At 40.6% G+C, this 21223-nt stretch overlaps 1 long non-coding RNA gene across 6 annotated transcripts in view; it reads right to left on the bottom strand.

Annotated features, from left to right (window-relative positions):
• The window catches only part of LOC108448360, a 149678-nt gene that overhangs the window by 8238 nt on the left and 120217 nt on the right, over positions 1-21223 (bottom strand). For all 6 annotated transcript variants that reach the window (XR_001864256.1, XR_001864253.1, XR_001864252.1 and 3 more), the window contains 4 exons: positions 20676-20799; positions 17879-17940; positions 9884-10034; positions 383-479 (listed from right to left, as the gene is read on the bottom strand). This is a non-coding gene — a long non-coding RNA (uncharacterized LOC108448360). The remainder of the gene's footprint in view (positions 1-382; positions 480-9883; positions 10035-17878; positions 17941-20675; positions 20800-21223) is intronic.

The following is a 21223-nucleotide window of genomic DNA, read 5'->3' as shown; positions in this document are numbered from 1 at the left end:
TGGGAGTGTACTTGTTCTGGCTAGGCACTGACTTATTCCAGTGGAGAAAACAGTGAATTTGCTGAGATTCTTGGTAAACACAGTACCAGAAGGCAAGCAGACTAGACAGAAGATACAAATGTACCTCTAGTTTCAGAAAAGCTTGCAAATTGCCCTAGTTTGTGGCTTATATGGACAGTGAAAAATTCTCACTCTTCCCAGACAGCATTTGGGACACTGCTCAGTTTAACGTTCTATGCAGCTTCTGAAGAACTTTGTAACATTTATCATTTCCAACAAGAAACTTTTCTGCCCTGCGAAAATGCATGTGATTTCAGCTTTGTCATAAATCAGTCTGTAAAATTTCTAGCCAGCTTTTTGTTAAAAAGTGAAAAGAACTCACCAGTGTGGTCATCTCGTGCCAGGAATGTGGGGCTGGCAAAGCCCTGTTCCAACAGGAACAAGTCGTGATCCTCTGGGTCACTCTGAATTGCACTGTCCTGTACACAGAGGTCGATTAAATCAGTTAGATGGAATGTGCGATACAAGTGAGCCTGAGAGTCCTTCCAGATACCAGGGACTCCTTATTTGCCCACCTTTTTTCTGTGGACAGCTGCAGGCGTTTCTGCCAGGCTGACACAGAGTGGAGCACGGGGCCCACGGATATTTGTAGATTAGTCCTGTCGAGTGCCACTACTGGGTTTTTCAAACTTGTGATCACACACCCATACCTTGCCAATTGTATCTCTTCATATTTGGATTATTTAGATGCAAATCCAGTGCAGATAGCAAACTCCCCCTCTCTCAGAACTCAATCGATTTTAAAAGCATGCGAGCGAAAGCCTGAGTGCTCAGAGTCTTTGCAAGTGTCCATGACATGAAAGACTTTAAGTGACTATAAGCTATTTTCCTTGCTGTCAAGCTGCCAGACAATTTTCTTGCCATTAGCACATGCCTATACAGGCCAAACTAATGCTTGCCTTTTTGGACATATGTGAGGAAATAAATGTAATTACAAGCAAGATGTAATCACAATTGCTTTACTATTAAAGCTGCTGTGTGCTCTCATGGTTTAGTTAACAATACATGTAAAAAGTGGAATTGCTTGATGTTCTCAGAAAAGGGGAAAAAAGATAAATATGGCCTCTTTCATTTATATCTGTGAAAACACAACATTTAAATGCAGAATTTGACTTTCCAAATATCACACCAAAAACCTTTTAACAAAAACAGCAGGGAGAGAAAGCTCTTTAAACCATGATATTCCATGAAGGATTATGAAAATAGAGGTCATTGCAAGAAAGAGAATTGCAAATACAACTTGAAAAGCTTCTCACATTTGTAAATACATCGAGGAGAATTTATTCTTCTCTGGTTTTGCTACCAAAGGATATTTACAGGTTCCCAGGGAAAAAGGAAGAAAAAAAATGACATCAAATTTGATATACTCTGTGTGGTGCAACATGCTGATGTGTAGTAGTAACACTCAACTGAGCTTCAAAGGAAATGAGTTTTCTAGGCTGGAGTTACACATTACAGGCCTGATCCTGACAACACACTGAGCATTTCCTGAGAGCTTTCGTGCGCCCTCAGCTCTCACTGAATTCAGAGACAGCTTTTGATTTCTTTTGGTGCTGGATTATGATCAGAAATAATGAGACAAAAATGTAGAGTGCTTCAAAGCAAGAGCTGAAGCTCATCTTCTTACTGAGTCCATCACAGTGAGGCTCCTGCCCTTCATTAGGGCTCTGGAGTGATGAAATAGTAACAATTAGGATCGTAATAACCAAGTGAATCTTGGTTTGTCTGTTCAGACAGCCCCAGACTCACACAATGACATCTCTTACATACGCAGCATGAGAACAAAAGGCATTTGGGACACATGCATAGGTGCTTTGGCACACTGCTGACACACAAGTGGCTGAACACATTCCCAAGCCTTTGACAGACAGCTCTGATTAGCAGGTTTCAGTACCCTGGATCAGTGAGGTCTGTTTTTCAGCAAACCCCAAGTACCAACAGTCTTAAAATTACACCTCTTTAACACACAGGCTATCCTATTTCCAAGCAACTAAGCCCACTGCCATGTGTGGAGGACGTGCAGGCAGCCCCTTCAGATGCGAGCCATGGGAGGTGCTAATTTGTGACAGACACAGCCAGCAGGTCGTGTTCTCCATCCACTGCTGATGAATGATTCCCAAAAACTGCAGAAGTTCAGTTCAGGTGTTATGTGCACTCTCAGATGACCAAGGCATAAAACTCCTGACTTGAACCAGGTTATCTGAAATTTCAGATATTTCTAAACTTGAGCCATGAAAATAAACTGGAATGGAGTGATGCGTACCAGAACCAGCCTGCCCTACCCAAACCTTCTGTGGCTGCAAATACTGGAGAAGGTCTCTCTGAAGTGTGTGTCACAGTACAGATGATAGTTATCCCCACTGAAACCAGATCAAACCCTGCTCATCTCTGCAAAAGGCCACATCCAGGTCTGTCTTTGCTGCTCCAGCCTCACAATTTTGCTTGAACTTGGCAGACACCTTACAGCTGCAAGGTGAAACTGAGGACTGAAATCAAGAGCAAAGCTCTCACAAGTTTTAGCAGAACTAGGATTTCACATTATGATTTCCTTCTGTACAAAAAAAAATCAAGGGGAGGATGGAGCTCAACTTCTCACTGCCCAAACATCTGATACCAATAATACTTCTTTTACTCTGTCCAAAACTATATTTAAATTGCATTTCTGGCAGGTTTTGAGATGTATGATATAGATCTCCTGCTATCACATCAGATGTAGTTTCCTTCAGAACTGTTGAACCAGATGTAAAATGTGAGAGATGTAAAAAGTAAAATAAAAACCCTGCTCAGAGTAAAGTGTTTCTGACATGTGGCTATTATATATGGGGTTTTAGATGGATATCTCCACTCCAGCTATTTAAGAAGGTACACAGTACCATAACTCTATTGGAGCTGATTAGTGCCAGCTACTTGTGATCAGTAGGAATTTAAAAACCAAGGGCTGCCAAACACTAACAATTTATAAACTGTATGCCAGCAATGTGCTGCAACTGAATATTCTGTAGTGCACTTAATTTCAAAGTAGAGCCATATTTAGAAAACGGGGGGGAGGGGGGGGCTGGGGGAGAGAGAAGCTAATATATCACACCAGTATTTGATTTTCAGCACTTAGAACTATACATGTTCTGTTTCTTACTGACAGAGAGAACCAGAGGCACAGAGTGAAAGGAATTCTTGTGAGGTTGTCAAGCAGTTGCACAGACAACAGGTATAGTTGTAAAGTAATTCTCCCTTTTCAAGCATAAAATTGTCTCTTACAAATCTCAGTCGCAAATGTGTGTAGGTAAAGATCTGAGTTACAAATGAAGAGCAGTGAACGAGTTCTTTGGCAGCAAAGGTGAGTCAAAGCACGGGTGACACCAGGGAAGAAACAGCTGCACTCCCAGCACATTAACATCCTGATTGTATCCCACTCCCCACAGACCCAATGATGACTTGCATGACATTCAACACTATCTGAGGAGCAAAGGAATTTAACCAACTGTCTGCTCTTAAGAGAGAAGGGCAATGATTCTCCTGTCACTAGTTTTATCTCTTTGCAACCCCTTTTTAGTTCAAGGAAATCACTCCTGATTTATCGTACTGAGAGGAGTATTAGTCTGAGCCTATTTCATTGCAAGACCACAAGTCCTTCAAAAAGCAGGGCTTCCAGTCTCCCAGGGACTCAAATTTGTCCCTCCCTGGTGACTGTGTGTCTATTAACATCCCAAAGACACTATGCTGCATAGTGCCTTCAGTTATATACTGCACCATGGACCACTCTAAAAATTAATGTAACCGTGTCGTGTGACCAAACCAAGAGAAAAAGAAGTGGGGAGAAAAAGCTATAAAGGCAGTGCATCCAATCATCAGGAATCAAAAAAGCCTTCTGAGAAAAAAAAATCCAATGAGACAAAAATTCATCCTGATCCCAGGAGAAAGGAGATGGCTTTGTCATCTGGAGCACCCTGACACCAGCTCAGCAACGCAGAGATGGACCCTACTGACAAATGGGCACAGAGTTGAATCTGCTGTAAAGCAAAGAAGGCCCTTTATATCATTCTTGTCCATGAAAGACACCCAAGGGATAATTTTTATTTTTTTTTACTCAGAACAAAAGATGCCCACAGCTTAGAAAGCCAAAAAGCCTCACTGAATGGAACTGAGCGAGAAGTAGAACTAAATAAAATTCATCTATAATCCTTGTAGTTAGTTTCTATCTACCCAGCATTTTCTGTAAGCACCTAAATCCCCTTAAGTAAACACAATATACTGAAACTCTGTGCTTAGCCAAGTTCCTTCACTTTTAGGAGTTCAAGGAAGCTAAAATGCAAATGAGAACTTTGACACCCTGACGCCCTGATGCAAGACAAGAGGCACAGAAACCAAGCAAGGAGCCCCAACACGACTGGAGAGCAAGGAATGTGATAATTCTCATCCTTGCTGACTTCTAGCTAGCGCTGCTTGGATACTTTAATATCATTGTAATTTGTAATTGTTCAAATTGATGACATCCCAGTTAATGGAGCTATAAAAATTTACATGAGGCTCAAGGCTCAAAGGCATGCCTGTAGGATGGAGCATGGGGATTTGGGCAAAGGCAGTTAAAGTGGCCTCTTTGCTTCATTCAGGCATAAATTGGGCCATTGTAATAAAGGTCTGAGAATGCTCAGGGAATGAGTTTTATAGTGCCAACAGTCAGGAATCTTTCACACTGCCACTGGCAGGGCAACTTCAAACTCTCTCCACTGTATATGGCATACAGAATTACAGAATCACAGAATAGGCTGAGCTGGGAGGGACCCACAAGAATCAAGCCCAACTCCTGGCCCTGCAAAGGACACCCCAACAATCCCACATGTGCCTGAGAGCATCGTCCAAACACTTTCTGAGCTCTTTCAGGCTTGGGACTGTGACCACTGCCCTGGGGAGCCAGTTCCAGTGCCCAAACATCCTGACATTCCCAGAGACCTGACATGGGAAGTGCCCAAACATCCTGACATTCCCAGAGACCTGAACACATTGGGAATGTGTTGGGAATCCCTGAATGGGAATCCCTGAATGGGAATCCCTGAAAACATGTTTGGAGCATTTCACCCCAGTACAGCCAGCTGAGGGGCAGCATGCTGAGGGCCCAGCAGTACCTGTGGCTCTGAATTCAGGGCCAGGACTGTTGCACATTCTTCAGGAGCACACGTCATCCTTTGGGCACAGGAAGAGTCGCGATACACCCTGGTTTACCCGAAGGGCCTGAGCAGAAGTTGTGGAGTTAGATAACTGTGATGACAAATGTAGAGGTTTCTCAATAGGTATTTTAATTTGGGATCCTGCATGGAATTGCCACACCCTGGTCCTGTAAACACAATGTGAGATATGGCAAACATTTGGAAATACACAGAAATCCAGATGTTCTCTCATGTAGTACTGGAAAAGGATCAGTACAGACTATGTTCAATAGATGCCAGTTATGATCTTACATATATTTTTAGAGAAATGGTGCAATCCTTAAAAAAAGAGAAATTGATCTTAATGGTAAGTGACATTTTAGTTCAGTCACAATTACAATCAACCAGACTTACTTTTCACATTAGTAGCAGGATATGATCCTTAAGTTCATACAGGGTTAAGTTTGTCATCCTCAGAGATTTCTTAATGACCCTTGTTATCTAAACCCTGACTCAGAATGGTGGTTGTGGATTATGTTTTCAATGCACATCCTCAGACATATTAGGACACGAAGTGAACCTGACAGGGAGAAGAATATTTCCTTTCTCCTCTGAAATGCCCCAGGAGGGTTTTCTGCAGGTGACCTCTTCAGACCTTGGCTCTACATTAGAGTTATTGTCCTGAGAGAAGATTCAGTTAAAACACACAATTCATTTCATATAGTGCTCTTGAGTTTATTCTTGGTGGCAGCTAACTTGTAAAATTTTATTATGGATTCTTCTTTGGTTTGCTTGATGGAAAACAATTATTCTATCATCAAGTCTAAATGATATACCTTGCTAGACTACACAGTTTTCTTTCCATTACTATTTTCAGATAAAATGTTAATTTCTGCTTAGAAAGAAGTTCTAAAACATCCTTCCTAACATATTATCAATATATTAATTTAGGTGTCACACTTCTAAATGGCTGTGTTTAAGGTCTTTTATCCTTAAACAAGACTTATGACTTCTGAATACAAGCTGTTGACTAAAATAATTAGTAATAATAATAATAATGATGATGTATCAGTGTGCTGGTGTCTCTTATGAGAGCAGAGCTGGCTGTTGTAGGCAAATCCACAAATGCTAGGTAAGAGTTCACCTATGCCTGAAACTGCCTACACTGTCACCAGACAGAAAGACACAGAGCAGCAGAGTCCTACCCTTGGAAGTGAAGCTGCAGCACAGAAAAATATGCAACTCCTGCCCAAATAAACAGGCTATCTCTGAGAAGCAGCTGTGTCTCCAGAGCCCTGCTCAGCCCCAGCAGCAGCAGGGAGCAGCTGGAGCAGCAGGGCCCTGCTTTTCCAGCTCAGCTCTCCAGACAGGCTGCTACAGCCGTGCTGTTTCCAGAGCCGCCCCGTCCAGCAGTGACTCAGGTGCCTCTGCTCATTGTTACCCAGGGCAGGTGTACCCCAAGCAACTCAAGAGGGTTTGAGAAGGGCTTTGCTGCCACCTAGAACCGAGACTACTAAATCCCAGCTGAGAAGAGAAGCTCTAACCCTGTTCAGGTGTGGGGCTCTCAGTCAGTGGAATTTTCTCCACAGCAGGCCTGGCATTTACTTGGGGGAAATGTCAATGACAGCAGAGCTAAGCCCATACAATTTATTTACAAGCATGTTTTGAGATGATTGTGAAGTGTAACTGACCCTGAAATACATTGCTCTATGAGGACTTTGGCAGGGAGCTATTTTTATGCTACAATAAAATTTCCAATGCTGTGACCCCACCCTGGTTTCGTGCCATGGCCTTACACCTGCTCAGAGTGACAACCTCCAAGCCGAGGCAAGAACCTAAAGTCACTCTCTCTCTTGCCTAAGCCTGTGAGTTCTCTAAGAAAGAGAAGTAAAAGTGGATAATGAACATATCTGAAACCTCTTAAAACTTCACCAGGGTTAGAGAAAAGAACCCACCTGTCTGCAGTTTCAGGTGCACTCACTTGTAACTGATTTCTCAAAAATGGATAAGTTTTTGTTAGACAGGCCTATTTTCTGGAAAAACAGTACTTCAGACATTACGTGCCCCCTTTCTTTTATACAGACACATGCACTGGAAGTCTGACGCACATTCAAAACAGGTGAAAAATTCTCACTGATTTCAGGAGTCTGTGCTTACAGGAGGTTGAGCCCAAAATATCTGTATCAATCCTTTTCTTTTAAATTCCCAGGCAACAGTCATTTAAATTGACGTTCACCTCTTATCCTACAAATTTGCTCTTCCTAAGTTACTGCTACTAGTAGAACTTTCTCTTGCAAAACAATCTACTGAAGAATTCACAGATACTTACAGAGCCATTATTCACATATCTGTTACATATCAAGTGAAAAATCCGGGCTACTAAAAATATTATGCAGCTTCTTCAGTGCAGTCAGACTGCTCTGATAAGATGGCAGATGCAACCTAGGAAATTAAAGCAAAGCCAGTGCAGTGGATTTGTATTTTGAATCTGGTTGAAAGCACAACAAACATTTAAAGCAGCTTTGTACAAAGGCCATTCCTAGGGATGAATCTTGTTTTGTAGCAATTATCATGGTGGGGTCAAAGTCTGTCGAAAAAATCCAGGTGTCCTAGAGGAAAATGTTCAGAAGGTGATTTTATTTAAGGCTTATTACAATTCCCTAGGAAACCATTCAGTGGGGTTTTTTCATGCTTCCATATACCCTTGAATATCGATTTGGAGGCATGCAGAATTATACGATTCCACGGAAATTAACATGGTAATGAATATTAACATAACAATTAATAATACACTTAAATGTATGTCATGCCAAGTGAGCATGAGTGAGCCAAAAATGAACCAAATGTATTGTACCAACTAACCCCCCACAGTTATAAGACAGAAATGAACAGCATTTTGTAATTATACACAGTGACATATTTTCTCATATCTACTGCCAAAAAAAATATCACTTTTTGGAATTAAAAGAGAGAGCAGCAAATAGAAACAGCTATGTCATCAGTAATTGCAAACATGTTTTCAGCTCCAGCTTCTGATAACCATCCAAAGGAGTTCTTTTAATTGGTAAAATTGACAACTGTCCAAAAATAGAGGAGTCCTTAAGGGCCATGTTCATGCCTAACAAGTCAGATAAAGAAATCAGAGTACCTAGAAAGTTTTGCAACGAGATGGGAATTAGCAAATAAGCAGTACAACTGAAAAATAAACAGTGCTGCTGCTAAAGGGGCTTTTCAGATATTACAAGACTACATTAGCTTTGCCCCATGGGGTCTGATCAAGTTGTCCATGAGAGATGGACAACAGATTGATTCACTATATTTAAAATATAACCACCTCTCACAGGAACACTAAGAGGATTGCTTAAGACAAGTCTTCTTAACACTGGCACTCTCTAGCATGTGATAAAACAAGCTGATGAAATCCAAAACAACTTTAGAGATGATAGAGAGTCAGAGAATTTGGTTTCAGAGCTTTACAGCTAAAAGATGCTTTTGTAGGGCATCGTTCTTAGATGTGGGTTAGATCTCAGCCCAAGATGCTTGTCAGTGGTAGCGGGAGAAGCTGATGATCCCCCACTCCACTCACAGGAAAAGTGGCTCATGTGAAAGAGGTCTATAAAACCATCCAAAGGCAGGCAGAGGGAGACTCTGCCAGGTCTCCTCTGCAGGCAAAAAGACATTTCATCAGCGTGATCATGTTTGAACATTAATCCTTACTTAACAAGGATTATTGCTTGATAACATCACAGGCAAGCAGGAAAGTAAGGTCCCTACTCTGAAGTTTCTTATCTAAAGAAATTTTGTCTTTCAAGTATCATGCTATACCCCTGTTAAACAATGAAGCCAGAAGCCCACAGACTCTGCTCCTCATTGACTGAACAGGAATTAGGACACTGAAAGCATGGGTGTCTAGGGAATTCAGAACACCAAAATATCTGCCGGTCCTAGATGGCATACAAATAATGAAAAAACCTTCAGTGTTAACAGCCCTAGTGCTGGTCACCTCCAGCTGGAACTGACCAGGAGAGCTCTCACCAAGAAAAATGTCTTTTTATTCACCTGGCTGAATAAACCTGTACTAAAAAAGCCTGTATGAACTACAATTCTCTGTCCCCTCCCCACACAGGTATATTCCATATATCCCACATCAATATTTTGCCATTTGCTGCTAAAGGTTGTGGGAGAAGTAAGTTGCAAATTCCCTTGAAATCAGCATTTCTCCCTATGATTAGCTGTCTCCTGTTTACTTGGCAGTGTTTAAGTGACAATACTGTATTTCACTTTAAGTGAAAATACTGTATTCAAAGAGGAATTAATAAAACTTGTTGGGGCCCAAGAGTTGCCACAGACATATCTTTGTGTACACCATAAACTATGTGTAAATATGTATTTGGACAGTTGTTGAAAATGTTTAATTTTTTCCAAATACCACAGCTCTTTCCAAACAGCAGAGCTGGATGGCATAATGCACATTTAAAGATTTTTTAATAGTCTGTTTTATTTATAGTTATTTACTCAACAGAGTGCATCAAGCCTTCAAAACCTCTGTGGGTTATGTGTGAACTAAGGAAGCATCCACCCATTGTTTTAAAAACATGTGTCACTTGCAGTTGATCGATTGATCTGTAGAACACACTGCAATCAGACATTGCACTTCAGAAAAAACAAGATTTGACTGTTACCTGAAGGAAGTAACCATGATACTTCTACATCCACAGGGGACAACTCTGCTTCCAGGATCCAGTGTGAATCCAAAGCATGCCCATTAACCAATGCTCTTGCGCTGTTTTTCTCCTCTTGGTAAGTAGCAACCCTTTCTGAATTCAACCCTTTCTGAAACATATGGAAAGTTACAGAAGAGGCAGAGCCCACTGTTAGAAGATTGCCACTAACTCACATTAAAATAGAGTAGGAACGAGCATTTAGCAATGTTTCTCTGTTTCTATTTCATGTAAAACCTGGACTGAAATCTCCTTTCTCAAGTTTTACAATATGCTCAATTCAAACATGGTAACACAAGTTGGTAAAGAAAGGATCCAATGAGTAGCACACCACAGGTTCTTTAAGCCTGGATTATTTTAAGACATGTTTCCCACTGAGTAGGTCAGTACCAAAAATCTGGTTTCTATTTCAGTGCTGTCACTACTGTGTTGATGGCATCTTGGTCATCCATCATTGAACAGCACACCTCAGTTTTCTCCTCCTGCAAAGTCCTTTGCAATTTGTTTTGAGATATAAAGGTGCAAAGAGTTCTCTAACAACTAAAAATGGTTGTGGTTGGTTTTGGTGTTGGTGCTGTTGTCAAGCAAAGTTTCTTTAAATGCTCAAGCTATTCTTCTGCCCTGTGCAGAAGCTACTACAATAGTATCCCAGATACTATTGCATCACCAACAAAACTGGAAAACATTCAGATCATTTAAGAGATTTGCAGAGACAGACTTAAGAGTGTAAAGTGCATCAAAAGATTTACCACAGGCCTATCTATATATCATAGATATCAAATTCAATTTGAAATGCGAGAAGGGAAAAAATGAGAGATATGACATTCATATACTGTAATTAAATGGAAAACACATGCAAACTGTAGCAAAAAATAATAGCAACATGAATCGTGTATGTTCCATCTGCCTGTTATTACGGTAGGAGTGGCAATGATTAGTAGAAATAGGGTTGCAAAATTATTTCTTATATAATATCACTTCCTGTGCCCAGGGGGTAAATGTGATAAAGACATCTCAGCCTTAGGCGAGGGCAAAGGCAGAAAGCAGAGATCTTTCTCCTGGGAAAGAGGAGCACTTGGTTGCACAGAAGCCAAAGGAGGTGCCAACTTCTCATCCTTTGAAGGTACCAGCAACCAATCTTGGAGCTAGCACACCTCTTGGAGAGAAAGATACACTGCCAGGGACCTGCTGCCTAGATATCCCAGTCAAGGAGAATCTGCTTCAGAGTCACCCTGCACAGGGGAGAAATGCTAATACCCTAAAAGCTCCAAAATATTGATCTTGTGGACCATATTATGTAAATTCAAGGATGCATAAATGTGAATTTTTACATAGACACTTAGACCCACTCTGGGGGAGAATATTCCCATGCTCAGCATTATTCACAAGCCTTGTGCCAACAATTTCTTGTATTAAATGTAAACCAGCTCCATTAAAGCACAGGCATGGGTGTCTCAGGGTCCTGCTCCACACAGGACTGAAGAGGCAGCAGCCAGGCACTGGTTCATTCTCGTGATGGACTCTGCTTTTGCTCTAAGAGTGTAACCCTGAGCTCTTCCAGAAGCAGAACTTTCACACATTGCCTAAGAACACAAGATAAAGCCCTGGCAAGCTTGAGCTGGCAATCTGGGTGGAGGATCTCCCCCCTCCACCCAAACCTGACTCACTGTAGCTCCTTGCAGCTGAAATACGTAGGGGCAAGATCTTTGATGGTGGTTGAAGCAAGCCATCAGTTTGGCTGCCTTTTGGAAGTGCTGAAATCGGTGACCGCAATGGGGACATGCAAAGTTTGCAGCACTGAAGTCCCACATTAGTTTTTCTGTCCACCAGAAACCAGGGTGGCCTGCAGCAGATTTGAGTGATGCTCTCTGTGCAGCTGCACTGACTCCCAAACAAGCAAGGGAGAGGAAGCTAAACTGGCTTAAAACATCTCTGCTCCCTCCTGTTTCCAGGAGCTGCATCATTCTCATACATCATTGCAATGGCACACGTGCCCAGCCCTTAGATCCACACTGCTTCGAGCCCTGCTGCACTAACAGAACCAACAAAAATGCTCCTGGATTCTTTACACAGGGTGCTGAGTCTGGAAAAGGTGGAGGGAAGAGGATATTTTTCTGCAAACAGGATTTTTCATAAGCGACATAGTCACTTTTTGCTGTTACAAATACAAGAGCAATAACAATATATACAGGCCTGAGCAATAATGGAGATTCTGGCCGATATTTTTTCCCTGTCATAAGCACACTGGGCCTAAGGCAAGGTTTTCTTCTATTTAATAAAGTAAATGGAAAGGTAGGGAGAAAAATAAAATTAAACAAAAAGACCTGCATTGCCTCTCAAATTACACAACCTGCTAAATATTTAGGGCATTCTTTCCCACAAACATTTCAAATGGATGAGAAAGGGGTTTGTTTTCATGACAGTTCACATCCTCTTGTGGGCCAGATTCATTCCACTGGAAGCTCACTGAAGTTAATGATACAGCAGCAAGGATGACAGATGAAGCTCACGATCCACATTTCAGTGCTACCTGTCTACCATTCAGACAAATCAGCTCAGGATTAAGACGCAAGTTAAGACACTAAAGGTTCAGGATGAGGAGAGAACTAAAATAGCAGAAACAGTCTAAAATCTGTGGCAAACGTGTGTAATTCCACTCTCAGTCTCTTGGCTACAAAGGAAGGGCTTGAACAATGCAAGAGTAACATTACTTTTCAGTACTTCCTTAGAGTGACACCTGCTCTGGCTGTTTGGGGTTTTTTCCCCAGTTGTAGTGAATTGCCATCACGTACTCTCATTGCATGGCTGGTTACCTTTCTTGTAAAGAACAAAGTGAGACGTGTTTACTGTTAATTACCAAAGGGTCAGCCTGCAAACAGCTTTGCAAATCATGAGTTTCAAAACACTTCCGAGTTCCTTCAAAACACCAGAAAAACTCCATTGGCCTTTTAAACTGGAAATAGGAACTTGATTTCAATAACAGGCCTAAACCAATCTGAATTTATTAGCAATTGAATTAGAAGTTCACCACAAATCCAAACGAAAATCAGTAAGCAGTCATTAGATCAAGTAAAAATGAAAGTGAGGAAGACAAGAAGCAATAGCTGTAATCATCCATCCAAAACTAACTTATCAGCTATCAAACAAATAGCTGCTGTTAAAAGCTTTTTCACATTAGGCCACTTGTTCTTCATAATAATTAAAATACAATGCTTTAATAAAAAAGTTTCATTTATATTCTGATAGTCAAGCTAGCACTAAACTTGATTTTGGGCTGTTCTCAATTAAGGACTGTTTATGGTCTCCAAAATCCTTTCCTGGATGCTTCTGAGGTTCTGCACCAGAAAGAGGAGGGGAAAACTGGCAAATCATAATAGAGATGTGAGAGCTGTGCTGGGGAAAAAGAGCAGCCCCCCCTATGGAATCTGGATTCTAAACTCGACCAAAGCCAAGCTGCAATGAAATGTAAAACTTTGGCCAAATTCCTGAATTCTAATATCATGATTTTCATTTACTGTACTTATTTTGCAGCACGTATTGATTTCATATTGGGCAAACCACTGTTCTTGTGACAAATTCTCCATTTGTGAGGCTTTCCTCTGCCGTTTTCCAGCCCTATCTCCCACACTGAGCTCCCCACGTCCTACCCTGTGCGAGCTCCATCCCCAAGGCACAGAGCTGCCCTCTGACAACCCCATCCCTGCTGACAGTGAGGATGAGCACGTCCCAAGCCACCCTGGTGTCCCATCCCCCAGATTTTTGGAGGCCACCTCGCTGCCTCACGCCATGCTGAGGCACAGAGGCACAGCACACACCCTCTGATATCACCCTTCCCACTGCTTCGCAACGGGGAAACGATGAGCACATGACAAAGAGGCGGCCACTGTTCTTCCTCACTTCAAAAGACAATACCCTGGCACTAATAATCCTTCACACTTAGTAACAGCCAGCTTTATAAACAGTAATTAAAGATGCCTTCTGGTGTACCTGCAAAGGAAACATGATTTTTGTTCTCCACAAGGACCACATTTTCTTTAGTGACTTCTGATTAAAGGAGCTAACCGTAAGCACAAAAGGCTTAATTTTCAGGGGAACAAGCAGCTACAGGTCACATATTATAACCTTTTAACAGTGTCTCCTAACAGCAGCTAAAAGTTAAAATCTGAGATTTTCAGCTGAAAGCCTCACAGTTCTTCATTTCAGAAATTTTCTGCATACTGCTAATCATTAATTTTGAAAGAGGGGCAGGATTCACACAGCAAAGATTGTGAAATCTGCTAAATCATTTTTCCATATACTTATACAAAAAAATCCCTTGTTTATTCCCCTGATATTGCATTGAGTAAACCTGCCAGGGATGAATTTAAGCAGCATTCTGAGATTCAGTATATTGACTGTTCATTGGCTTGTACCTCTCCTTTTATTTTTAGTCTTCAAACCGGCCAAGGCTTTTACCACTCACCATTTCCCCAGCAATTAAGCCCTCTATGAGCAGTATCTGGAAGTGAAAACTGGTGACAGTTACAGCCCTGCCCACTCAGAAAACCCAGCACAACCTGGGTGAGCCCAGAGACGCCAAGTCACTGCTCTGTCTAATTACAAACCCGAGGCAGATTAACCTTTGATGACTAAATTAATCTTCTAAATAAAATGAATATGCATCAGCCTGCAAATTAGGATTAAATGCTTAGCAGAATCTTTATGTGATCAAGCAGGTTTTGTGGTGCAGATGTTAACCATTAACATAAAGCAATAAAATCATTCTTTTTTTCCTATAATAACACCTAACAATTCCAAAGCCACCTTTCATCTGAGAATCTCAAAGGGTTTCATAAACATAATTAATTAACCCTCTCAGCATCTGAGACAAGAGCATAATAATATCCCCATCCAACAGCTGAAGAAACAGAGGCACAGCAACATCCTGGATCGCGTGCCTCGGACTGTGCGTAATGGGGATGTTAAATGCTTTGAAGAGAAAGAAAAGACCAGGTTTATGCTGCCTCCAGCCCCACTCTCACGGAGACAGGCAGGGTGGCTTCTCCACGAGGCTGAACTCCTGCCATGCATGCACATCCCTCTGCCAGAAATGCCCATGGAGGCTCTGGACAGCCTTTGAGGTTGGCATCGCCTCCACCAGGCACCGGGACACAGGAGAGGTGGGCACTGCCTCACCTGCCATCTGCACCAGGACAGCTTTCCCTGGGAAAAACAATGGAACTTGGCTCACCAGGGACCAAATGAAAACAGACTTTGCACTGCTACCTAGTTCTGAATTAAATCATTGCAGCACTGCTGGTGAATCTTTTCTAGAGGGAAAAAAAAAGTGTTTCTTCTGGATTTTTTTGGGGCAGTAAGAATTACCAGTCCCTTGAGGTGTCTTTTTCTCACACACACTGACAATTTAATCACAAGGAGACCCCAGTGACAGCATTCCCACTTTTTTTTTTGACTGCTGGTGTCCCTGCAATGTGATTCCTATGTCTACATGGAGTAAAAAACTTACATGGAAAGTTACCACTTCCATCCACATTCTGACACTGAAATGCGAAGAGATGTGGCCATGGTTCTTCCAGACTCTCACAGAAGACCAAATGTTTTCAGGGAATCGAGGAAAACTGCTGAGGACTACTTTCTGAGCTCTTTCTTCCAATGGGATATTCATTTCCAAGTGGCTTACAATAAGGAATTCAGAAAATGTATGCATCACAGCTTTTCAGCCGTACTACCTCTGATTTTAATTTCATTATGTTCAAGCCTTATGCATTTCATTATTATCAAACTGTAAAATTAAGTTTCAATTTGATCTATTTAAGTCAAAAATAATGGGAGAGTATTGCTGACCTACAGACAGGCATGTGAGAACTCACATTCTTGATAATTCAATTTGTTGGCACATTTTGTTGTCTAATTGTAGCAGCTTCTCTTGGTGTATAAGTTTTCTTTTATGTAAACTAATCCACTGGTGTAAAATGTCTGTTACTGAAAATGTAATTTTATTTGTTTGAGAGGTAAGTGGATAAGTTCTCAGTTTAAATTTCTTGGCTACTAAAAGGAGTTTTGAACTAAAAATTTACTATTACATTAGAATATTGACATCACATGTATAATTTTGACATATAAGCGACTTCCACAGTACTGGAAGTTGGACATTGAAAAGCATTTTCAGTTTTCATACAATGACTGCTAAAATCCATGGAAAAATTCCAAGGACTTTAATAAGCTTTGAATTGGGCACATTATTACTATGAATGTAATTCTGGATACCTCCCGTAACATCTAGGCCATGTGAGAAACTTAGGAAAAGCAATTAACATTCCTCTATCAACTTTTGTATTTACATTTGAAATTTACCATTTAAGACTTTAATTCTCTATAAAACTGCTTAAATATACATAACTTCAGTATTATTTAAATGTTTTATGATCTTCCTGAAATGATCCATTAATTAAAATCACTTACTTAGTATCTTAAACTTACCTACTTTTATTTTATTTGGAAAGAATTGGATTTAATGTGCAGGTTTTGTTCATTTTCTTTCTGAGGAAATCTTAATTTGGAAGGAAATTATGATTATATGGTAGGGAGAAGGATGTCTTGAAGGCTGCAGACTTAGACTAGTGGTAATCATTAGCTACCATGTATGACATGATGTATATAATTAAGAGACAAATTTATTACAGAAATTTGGAATTATCAATTAAAAAGTAGTCAGTGCGGTCCCCGAAGGTCTGATATGATTACCTGCCTTATCTGGGCTGTCACTTCCAATGCTGGTTGGAATCTCAAAGACCTCAGAGGGGGCTCCCTGGGTCAAGTTAAATAAGGGAGAAAACCTCAGTGGAAAAATGCAACGATACAAGCGGGTGCAAACTAAACTCTTCTTGAGGAGAATAAAGAGATCAGCTTAAACCTGAATATTACTGGCACACTGTTCTTCCTTTCTACTGTACTTCTGAATGGACTGGCAAGGCCATTCCATCTGCGGCTGTACCCCAGTCTGCTTGATGTGTTTAAGGAATGCTGAACCTCGGGGGCATTAAAGGACACTCCCGCCTGTTACATTTTTTTCTTACTTATTACATCTGCAGACTTTCATTTTTCCTTTGAGTTTCCTCAGGTTTAGGGCCAGAAGAGACAGTTAAATTATCTAGTCTGACCTTGTATATATACACCAGGCCACTAAGCTGCACTCCCCGGCCTCCTTTTCTCCCTGTCATTTCACTGATCCACAAACACGTCTCAATTATGAGGCAGCGAATCAGTGTAAAAAAATAAACAGCTCCTCCCACCTGCCTTTGTTTCCAAAATCTCAGCTCCAGCAAAATTCTGTTGCTCACCCTGAAACAGAATTAAAAATTTGGCATCCTCTGATGAATTAGATTTTGTTTTTTGTGCAGAGTGTCTCACATCTTTATTGCTCTGGGCTCTAGTTTGGATTAAAAATAAAATTAATAGAAAGTGTCACCTCATCATATTTTTTACCTGATTGGTGTAGATGGATCTTAAATACTTTATATCCAGCTATGGAGGCTGAGTACACCAATTTATGAATTCAGATACAAACCGAATGAAGTTAAAACACAAGTTGTTCATCCACTCAACATAAAAACCTAATTTTGAGAAACACTATAAAACTTCTTCAAACCAATATACATCAAGAAACATTGCATACTGTTCACAACTCCAGTACCTGCCTATGCAGTAAAACTTCTGACATTTACCAGAAACAAAGGAAAAGAAAATAATAGTCCAAAACTCATGATACGGTTTTTCAGGATATGATTTGAAAACTGTGTGTTGGCTCCGAAATAAAGTTTAAATTTTGTCCTGGAGACACAGACACAAGGAGCCTGACAGACAGTGATTGTCTCCTCTTTTAAAACTGTGCTGACAGCATCAACTGTTGTTCACTTTGGTATCAGGGAGTGTCAGGAAGAGTGAAACACTTCTTACCTTACCACGTCATGCAAAATTTAGCACCTCTGTCTTTCCCTGGATTCGCCCCACGAGCGTTCCTAATGTGCACAACAAAACCACATGCAACTCAGATGATTTCAGATCATGTTACAGTCAAAACACAGAAGAGATTCACAGAAACATTTACTAAGGTTCACCAACCTGTTGAGTGAACCTGGGCCCCATTCCAAGCAAATCTGGATTGATTAATGTTTTCTTTAAATCAACATCACCTGATGTTTTTTGCTACTGATGTGAATCTCAGCTTTTCCTTTTCTCTTGGGATTTTGGACTGGTGTAAGTACACAGCTGAAAACAGCACATGCAATGCACATTCATCTATGTATAACTGAAGAACCTGTATCACTGCTTCTTCAAGGAAATAAAATATTGCAAAACCTGCATCCCTCCAGCCTCACCAGTATTTTGCACTATTATGAGCTTTTGAGGGAGGGCTTGGAGTAGGGCTATTTTCAAACTGTTCATGCATTTAAGAACACTGCAGTAAAGGAGCTTATTCTACATTTCAACCATGAGACAAAATCAAGATGCACTCAGATGTACAAGGAATGGAACGTCTCTAATGGATCTCTTGAAATCAATGGAACTACTTATGGAGTAATATACCATTGTGAGTGAGAGCTACTGTAAATAAGCTTTGGAAACTATATTCCAGCTACAGCTGTGCTCGGTGGTTTGTAATACTCCAGCACTTGCTAAATATAAATAAATGAAATAAAGTGGGAGATAGTGATACACTGATTTCTGCTCTGACTGTACAGTTTTTGGGAATGTCTGAGCAATCAGAACACTACATAAATACCTTGCCATGCCTGTGGGATTCCATGCTAACTTATAATCCATCACTGAAGCAGGCAGCAGCTCTTGAAGACATGCTAAAGCACTTCTAGGTTGAATGCAATTCATTGTTACGCTCTCTGGTTGTGTCTTTATTTCCTCTTGAAGGAAGAAGTGGCTACACGTGTATGTATGCATATTTCCAGTTGTATGTTGGAAATCACCAAAAATTTGCACCATATTAAATAATTATTGACCAGAAGCTCTGTATTTTATCACTTGCTTGACCTTCTTTTTTCTACACAAATTCTTTGTCAGCAACCTTTACATTCAGGAATTCTACTTTGAACATAGCATGTCTATACCTATATCTTTATCTGAAAACTGACAAGTTTTCAGGATTGAGACAAGTAAAACTATTCAGATACACAAGAACCTGTCCCACACTGTTCTCACTAGACATACATAGGTATGTATTTTGTGCATCTAAAAAATACCTGTTCATCCCATAGCTATGCTATTTAATTTCTTCAATTCTGACTCCTAGTTTCAGAGAAACAAAAAACTGAGGAAAATGTTAAAGAACTGCCAAAGTTTCTGTTGGAATAGAAAAGGAACAGAAATATTGTAAGACTGACTGTTCCCTCAATTTATTCTGGCCAAATTGTAGTCCCAGCAGATTTGCACAAACTTTGAACAAGCACAGAGGCCTGGCAGTGCTGACATGAGCTGAACCCTCTCGCCTTGTGAAACTCAACCACTGCAACTTCATAGGCAGCTTTGGCAAAAAACAGAGAAGATCAACCAGAAAGAAAAAGATATTTAAAACTGACTAGATTCTTAAAGGAGGATTTTTGTCAGCAACTGAAAAAGGCCCCAGCATTTCATCAGGGAGCTTTCTAGCAGCTTAATTCCTCACTGATACGTTTGCGCTGCTGGGGTCCATCCCCAGTGTCCTGGGCTCCTGTTTTTCCTTTTGCTGCCAACTCAGACATTGGTGTCCACTAATGATCTAAAAAAAAGGAATCTTTAATGTTCAGGCTGTAAATATGCCACTGAGTCCCAAGAGCCTAACATATGTCAAAGGCATGAAATGATGCCCATGAAAGGGAGCTCTACATCTGTGTTTGCTTAGCAGAAGAACTGCAGGGCTGACCTGTGGACTGATGTGGCTGTTTAATATGGTCTCTGCAAACGGTTCAATAGCATCAGAACTGCTGGTTAATCCTCTTACCAGTACCATTGACATTATTTCATGTTCTACTAATTCCAAGCCATCTGTAGAAACACTTGCCTCTCTGGCAAGTCAATAGAGAGTGGCCAAATTTTTTAAAAGGTTGCAGCTCTAATAACTGTCTGTGTATAATTTCACAGCAAGATTATTATTTTTTTTATGGGACCATTTTTGCATAATGTTATAGCGTGAGTCTCACCTCATTTTATTAGTGTGAGTCAGGAGTAAAGGTAATGAAAATGCATGGGAAGGACTGAACTTCAAGATAGAATATTCTGAAACAAATATCCAAGTATATTTTTAGATTATATCTCCAAAGGTGTTCACATGCAAAAGCCTCAATTATTTTAATGTTGGAAGAATAAAAAATGTATTTCAAATGGACAAAATAAAAACGGTGGGATTTGTTAAACTTCAGAGGTATCTATATTTTTCTTTTGCAACTTGAGCAGTTTTTGTAATGTTTTCCCTTCCATTTGGATTTCCCATGTAGACTTTGTGACAATTGTAAAAACTGACACAGGTTTTTCATATGGTGATTCCCAATTCAGTGTTGAGCATTACAAAAAACCACTCAAAATTACCCAAAAATGAAAGAAGAAAATGCCTGGTTAATAAAAACAATCTCTCTTAATGATTTTCCCATGTATTTCCAAAGAGTCCCAAAGACTGCCGGACCGTGAAGGAGAGCAATACAAGGGAGCGAAAACTTTCTGACTTTGGAAGGAACTAATGTTTTTTAAGCTGTCCAATCATTCTTACCTCTCTTTGCAACCTTTAGGGAGTCACAATCCATCCAGGAGAATCAATTATTGAATGTAAAAGTAAGAGCCTTGTGTCACCCTTCCTGTCACGTCACTGTCTTCTGTCGGAGTACACCACGGGTCTGAAACCAAAGCAGACACAGAGTGTGAATGAACTGCAAAAAAACAAAGTATTTCAAAATCTGGGAGACTGGTTAACACCACTATCCTGCTCTGAGCATTGCACACCACAGAAACTGGTCAAGGAAAGAATGTTTCTGTATACAATACACTCAGGCCCCTGCTATCACTTAATCCCTCTTCCATCTCTGCCAAATTCCAGCTGCAGTCCGTACTCGCCTCCAAAGAAGCAGAGCTAATAGCAAAGTAAGTCATATCTATTGGCTCCTTCACCAGCATTTCACAACAGATATCATCTGATTAGGTGCTAAGTGGGACTATTTGCACTTTTGCTTATAGCACGTATAATTATGTAATTCTGTATAATGCCCAAATGACTGTTTAAGTAGCAGCTGCACAAAACAGAGGCATTGGTTGGACAGAACA

This window comes from Corvus brachyrhynchos, unplaced genomic scaffold (genome assembly GCF_000691975.1).
Source record: "Corvus brachyrhynchos isolate BGI_N302 unplaced genomic scaffold, ASM69197v1 scaffold26, whole genome shotgun sequence".
NCBI lineage: Eukaryota > Metazoa > Chordata > Aves > Passeriformes > Corvidae > Corvus > Corvus brachyrhynchos.
The sequence above is the reverse complement of the archived record's forward strand: the minus strand, read 5'-3'. Positions and strand labels throughout refer to the sequence as shown.